General features: G+C 44.4%; 1 pseudogene; it reads right to left on the bottom strand.

Annotated features, from left to right (window-relative positions):
• Positions 1-2,579: 2,579 nt before the first annotated feature.
• LOC115641150 lies at positions 2,580-3,528 on the bottom strand (annotated as a pseudogene).
• Between the last annotated feature and the right edge of the window lie 2,406 nt (positions 3,529-5,934).

The raw sequence follows: 5,934 nt of genomic DNA, 5'->3' as shown, positions 1-5,934 counted from the left end.
GTTTGGAATTGGGTGCTTACCTCTAGTCATAGGACAGCTCACACTTGAGTTGATGAGCTCATTTCTCAGGGTTTGAGACAAGGTTGGTGAGGCAATACCTTTTATTGGACCAACTTCTGTTGGTGAAAGACAAGCTTTTTACTACACAGAGCTCTTCAGGATTTGGAAGACAGGACTCTGGTTCCACTGAGGTTCTTGACTTTCATCATTCTGCAGAAATAGGACTTTCTCAGTAAAGATACCTGCAGTTACCTGAAGGGATGATCTGGTGCGTGTGATCTACCTTTGGAAAATGGGATTCCCCTTCAATTTAATAAGTGTAAATGTTCTCTCATATTTGTATTCTTTCTTCATGCTTTTCAATACGGTCTCACTTCAACTTTTCTCCCTCTTGGTTCATTTTGGGTCTCCAAAGATTTGTAGCTAACAATGCCCAGTGTGACTTACAATAATACAAGTCCCATTGTACATCATTTTTTAGTCTAATGATCCTTTGAGGAAAATATTTTAGATCATGGACAAACACCAGCCTACATTCTTGGAGGATGCCTGTCCAAGGTGATGGCCGGTTATAATGTACTTGCACCGCCCCTTAATTAGTATTCAAGATATGCTGCCCCCTAGTGGCCATTTTTGAAAATAGCTCCCATATCTCCCTCTTACAACATGCTGCCTCCTAGTGGCCATTTTTCAGTAAAATTTCCCTATTATTATATTGCCTAGTGAACTACATTGATCACTAGTCAGTATTTCTGATGTCCCCACCCCCTCATTTCGTCTACTTCGCTGCCATCTAGTGTCAATTTCCCAGCATGACAGCCTCTTGTTCTCTCCTCTCCTCTAGTGGATGCTTCTCATTATAGCTGCCTCTTTCCAGTTCTTGACACTGTCACCTGGTAGCTGTTATTTAGCATAACAGCCCATAACTCACTCCATAACATCTGCTACTATCCACCTTTCATTACGCAGCACAGAGGTCCTCTTCTCTTCAGTGCTCTCTGCTCAACACTTATACACCATTATACAGCTTCACCTCCCTTCCCACTTGCCTCTGTTGGTCATTTGGCAAGATAATGTCTCCTTTCTTGCGCTTCCACTTTGGCTGGTGTCCATTGGGCAGCACTGCTGCACTTGTCCCATTCCTCTGCCCTCTAGTGGCCCTAGACAGCATAATCACATCTCTCCTCATTTCTTACCTACTGCTACGTGTGCGCTGTTCCAAACTAGAGCCACTGGGAACAAAATAGTATAAATAAATAAATAAATAAATAAATTGCAACATTAGTGGCTACATGAGCACATCCAACAGCAGCAGCTCTCAAAGGTTCAGCAGGGGTTTCCCATCCATCCAGTGCCTTTCTGTTGATGTGGGGTCTCTTTCCAATGGAAATGCATAGATTGAAGCCACCATGACAGAATCCCAGTGGCTCTCCAGGCTGAAATTCTTAGAGGTGTCTAAAGGAGATAAGTGTCCATTTCCCATTTCAAAGATTTGGGTGACTAACTCCATTAGGTCCCTTGGGAAATAACTTCCGCAGAGTTGGAGACCTACAATTCTCACTGGTGCCCATCTCCTCTGCCTCTGGCCAAGCTCTGACGTGCTCACAGTGACTGAGCTAGCACTGCCGTGTTAAGCATCACAGGGGTTCTGCCCTTTGGTAGGTGTTAGCTGCTTCCTCTCACCATAGATTGCCTCACCGCCTGAGGAGAGGGCCCTGCGTGGAGCAGAGCTGCCTGTGTTATCTGGGGCTGACTGCATACTGTGCCTTCAGAACTAGCCCTCTCAGACATTGCACTTGCTGCAGTCAGTTTTGGGGATGCTCATTGTAACAGGTCACCTCCCTTTGAACTGCTCTGTGCAGCTGGTGGAAGCAGAGCAGCTAGTGTCCTGTAGGGCTACGTGCAGAGTCCCTCGTCAGTGACCGTTTGACAGATCCCACTGCAAAAATGGCCTCATTTCTACATGTGCCCTGGCAAACACCCAGCTGGGGCTGGGCAATCCCAGGGGATCTGATGTGTGTGTCTACCTCTTTGTTTGCCCAACCTCCCCACCTCCAAGAGACCTGTAAGCCTGGAGCTTTTGCTTTGCTGGAGCTGGTCACAGACTGGTGTAGCCCAGATAAGAACTATAAAGCTGTTCCTGGTGAAGTGTCCAGAGGTCCCTGAAGGGACCTGGTTATTTGCATCTGGCCTGTGTGAGTGCAGTGAAGATGGCTGGTTTGCAGAGGGCTATGCTGGCAATAAGCACAATTTCAGGGGTGGCAGATTTCCCAGGCTTATGTCCCCACATACGCTGCACAAGGAGTTACTATTTTTATTGTCTAAACATTTATTTTGAATAAAGTTTTTTTTACAGATCTAAAAAATTGGCTCAAATTTTGTCTCCATTCTGCCTAGCGCCCAGTTAATACCTGCATGATGGGATCATGGTTATGGCCACCTCTCTCCCTGGTCCTTCCATTGAGATGGACAAGACTGAGTGCTGAGATGTTCACTGGGATTTTTTACCTTAATTTTAATGTGGGCTGGTTGCTTAAATCACCTGGACACCTGTGAAACCCTCAGGCTAAGTTATTATCTCAGAGTCTTTTCACGTTTTTCTGAAAGCCACATTTACTGACTGCTTTGCACAAGCATTCTTTGACCTCTCCGTTTCTCAAGCTGTAGATGAGGGGATTTACCAGGGGATTCAGGACTGTGTAGCAAATGGAGACCACTTTCTTCAGGTCTCTCAGTGTTTCCCATTTCGGTAGGATGTAGACAACCATTAAGGTTCCATAGAAAATTGTCACCACAATGAGGTGAGAGGAGCAGGTGGAAAAGGCTTTTTTTCTCCCAGTGGTGGAAGGGATTCTCACGATGGTGGTGATGATGCACACATAGGATGTCAGGGTTAGTAGGAACGGAGGCAGGATGAATACACAGGCTAGTATGAAGTCAACCAATATAATCAGGCGTGAGTCAGTGCAGGAGAGTTCCATCAGTGGGATGGGATCACAATAGAAATAGTTGATTTTATTTGAGCCACAGAATAATAAGTGCGATAGGAATGAGATTAAGATAATTACAGCCAAACAACCACAATGCAGCAGCCAATTGGACGCAAATCCTGATATTCATAAGAGTTGAATAGTGCAGGGGTTTACATATCGCTAAATACCGATCATAAGACATTGCTGCTAGGAGATAGCATTCTGTACAGGCCAGAGAACCAAAGAAATACAGTTGTGTGATGCAGCCACTGACTGAGATGGTTTTGTCCCCAGTCAGGAGACTGGCCAGCAACCTGGGCAGGATGGTTGAGGTGTAGCAGGTCTCCAGGTAGGACAGATTCCCCAGGAAGAAGTACATGGGGGTGTGAAAGTGCTGATTAGCCACAACAAGCACCACGATGAGGGTGTTCCCGGCCACGGTTGCCATATAGATCACTAGGAATATCAGGAAGAGAAGCTTTTGCAGGTCAGGGAGTTTCCTGAAACCCAAAAGGATGAATTCCATGATGATTGTTTGGTTTCTGCCATCTGCCATGGGCTCAGTTTAGGAACAATAAATCTGTGTGAATGAATTGGAAGAACATAGAGTTAAAACTTAATCAAATCTCGTGAATAAATTCCATAAATATTCAGAAACTCTCTCCCTCTCCTGGTTACAGGCTGAAATTTTAAGATTAAATGTAGATTTCAGAGTAAAGTGTCAGAAAAGGGAGTCCGAGGACAGAACATTGCTCTGATGGGGAAGAGGGTGTTCTATGTGGATACCAATCACTACTATACCAGCCTGGGTCTCTGGTAGCCAGATACTGATATGACAGATCAGATCATTTCTCTGTCTATCATATCCCATCTGGTGCCATACCAGAGTATAAATGCTGTATTTCACTTCTGGCAATGCCCAGAATCATGCCATGTGCTACGAGTCAAAATCAATAAATACATCAACTGAAATCTTGGACTGAGATGTTCAATGCAGTCTAGTCTCCTTAGACACCGATCTTCTGTTAGCTTTATATCCATTAAATCGAACAATATATCCTGGTATATTCAGCATCTCAGTTCCTTGTAGGAGATGGAATAATTTTCATCCCCTTACAAGAAATCAGTTCATGCCATGAATTATGAAGCGGAGTAAATTCTCCCTTAGTTCCTCTGGTGGTGATGGTGATGTGGCGAGGGACTGGCAATGCCTTTTCTGATTCCCGACATTAACTATGTAACAGTAATAAAATACAGAGTGGATCTTAGGAAGGGGTAAAACCAGGCTGATATGCAACCCTAACTGGGGAATGACCCTCCCCACTCCTGATTTCACTCCTGCATGCCTGAGCAATATTTTTATACTCCTCCCTGGTCATATGTCCAATCTTCCACTTATTTTAGGCTTCTTTTTTGTGTTTAAGATCAGCAAGGATTTCGCTGTTAAGCTAATCTGGTCGCCTGCCATATTTACTATTCTTTCTACATATTGGGATGGTTTGTTCCTGAAAACTCAGTAAGGATTATTTAAAATACAGCCAGCTCTCCTGGACTCCTTTTCCCTCATGTTATTCTCCCAGGGGATCCTGCCCATCAGTTCCCCGAGGGAGTCAAAGTCTGCTTTTCTGAAGTCCAGGGTCAGTATTCTGCTGCTCTCCTTTCTTCCTTGTGTCCGGATTCTGAACTCGACCATCTCATGGTCACTCCCTACCAGGTTCCCATCCACTTTTGCTTCCCCTACTAGTTCTTCTCTGTTTGTGAGCAGCAGGTCAAGAAGAGCTCTGCCCCTAGTCAGTTCCTCCAGCACTTGCATCAGGAAATTGCCCCCTACACTTTCCAAAAACTTCCTGGATTGACTGTGTACTCCTGTATTGCTCTCCCAGCATATATCAGGGTGATCGTAGTCCCTCATGAGAACCAGGGCCTGTGATCTAGTAACTTCTGTTAGTTGTCCAAAAAAAATCTTCATCCACCTCATCCCTCTGGTCTGGTGGTCTATAGCAGACTCCCACCATGACAACACCCTGGTTGTTCACACTTCTATACTTAATCCAGAGACTCTCAGGTTTTTCTGCGGTTTCATACCGGAGCTCTGAGCAGTCATACTGCTCTCTTACATACAATTCAACTCCCCCACCTTTTCTGCCCTGTCTGTCCTTCCTGAACAGTTTATATCCATCCATGACAGTACTCCAGTCACATGAGTTATCCCACCAAGTCTCTTAGCAAGAGCTAAGATGCTACTTGCTGGAGACTCATTAGTGGAATGTAAAAACAAAGACCTAGTAGGGACACTCCTTAAGACAAAGGTGCTGGGTAAAATAAAAATGAGCTGTCAGCTACCCAGATTCCTCACAGAAACAAGAAGGGTAGTATTTGGGGTACCCAATGAAATGTCAGGAAAGAAAGCAGGGAATAGGTGGTGATAAGTGATAAGCGGCTAATTAGCAGAAGAGGAAGTGACAGCAAGTGCTTGACAGCTGTGCTGGACATATTTTAAGGGAGGGATGTGACCAGATAGAGTAACATCAGGGTATCAGATATTCTGGACTATGTCCTATATTCCTGCTTCTGTGAGATTCTACAGCTGCCAGAGATTTAGTCATGTAGCAAATAATTCCAATGGGAAAGTACAGTGCAGTAAGTGTGGAAGTGACCATTCCTATGATGACTGTAAGGAAGGGACAGAACAAAAATGTTGTAACTGTGGAGGAAAACACAGCTCAGAATATGCAGGCTGTCTGGAGGGAAGCAAGCAAGAGAAATGCAAAAACCTCACGTTACTAATAATCTCTCCTATGCAGAAGCTGTTAGGACATACCTAAAAGAGAACCTGATGTGGGGACTGGCAATTAATGGGAGGTAATGTGTAACACTGGGGTGAAAAGAGATTCATTGCATTAAAGGTTGATGTAATAAATTGTAGTTCTCAAACAGGAAAAAAAACAGAAAATGAGAATTT

This window comes from Gopherus evgoodei, unplaced genomic scaffold, assembly GCF_007399415.2.
Source record: "Gopherus evgoodei ecotype Sinaloan lineage unplaced genomic scaffold, rGopEvg1_v1.p scaffold_33_arrow_ctg1, whole genome shotgun sequence".
NCBI classification, from domain to species: Eukaryota; Metazoa; Chordata; order Testudines; family Testudinidae; genus Gopherus; species Gopherus evgoodei.
This window is presented reverse-complemented; position numbering and strand designations above follow the sequence as displayed.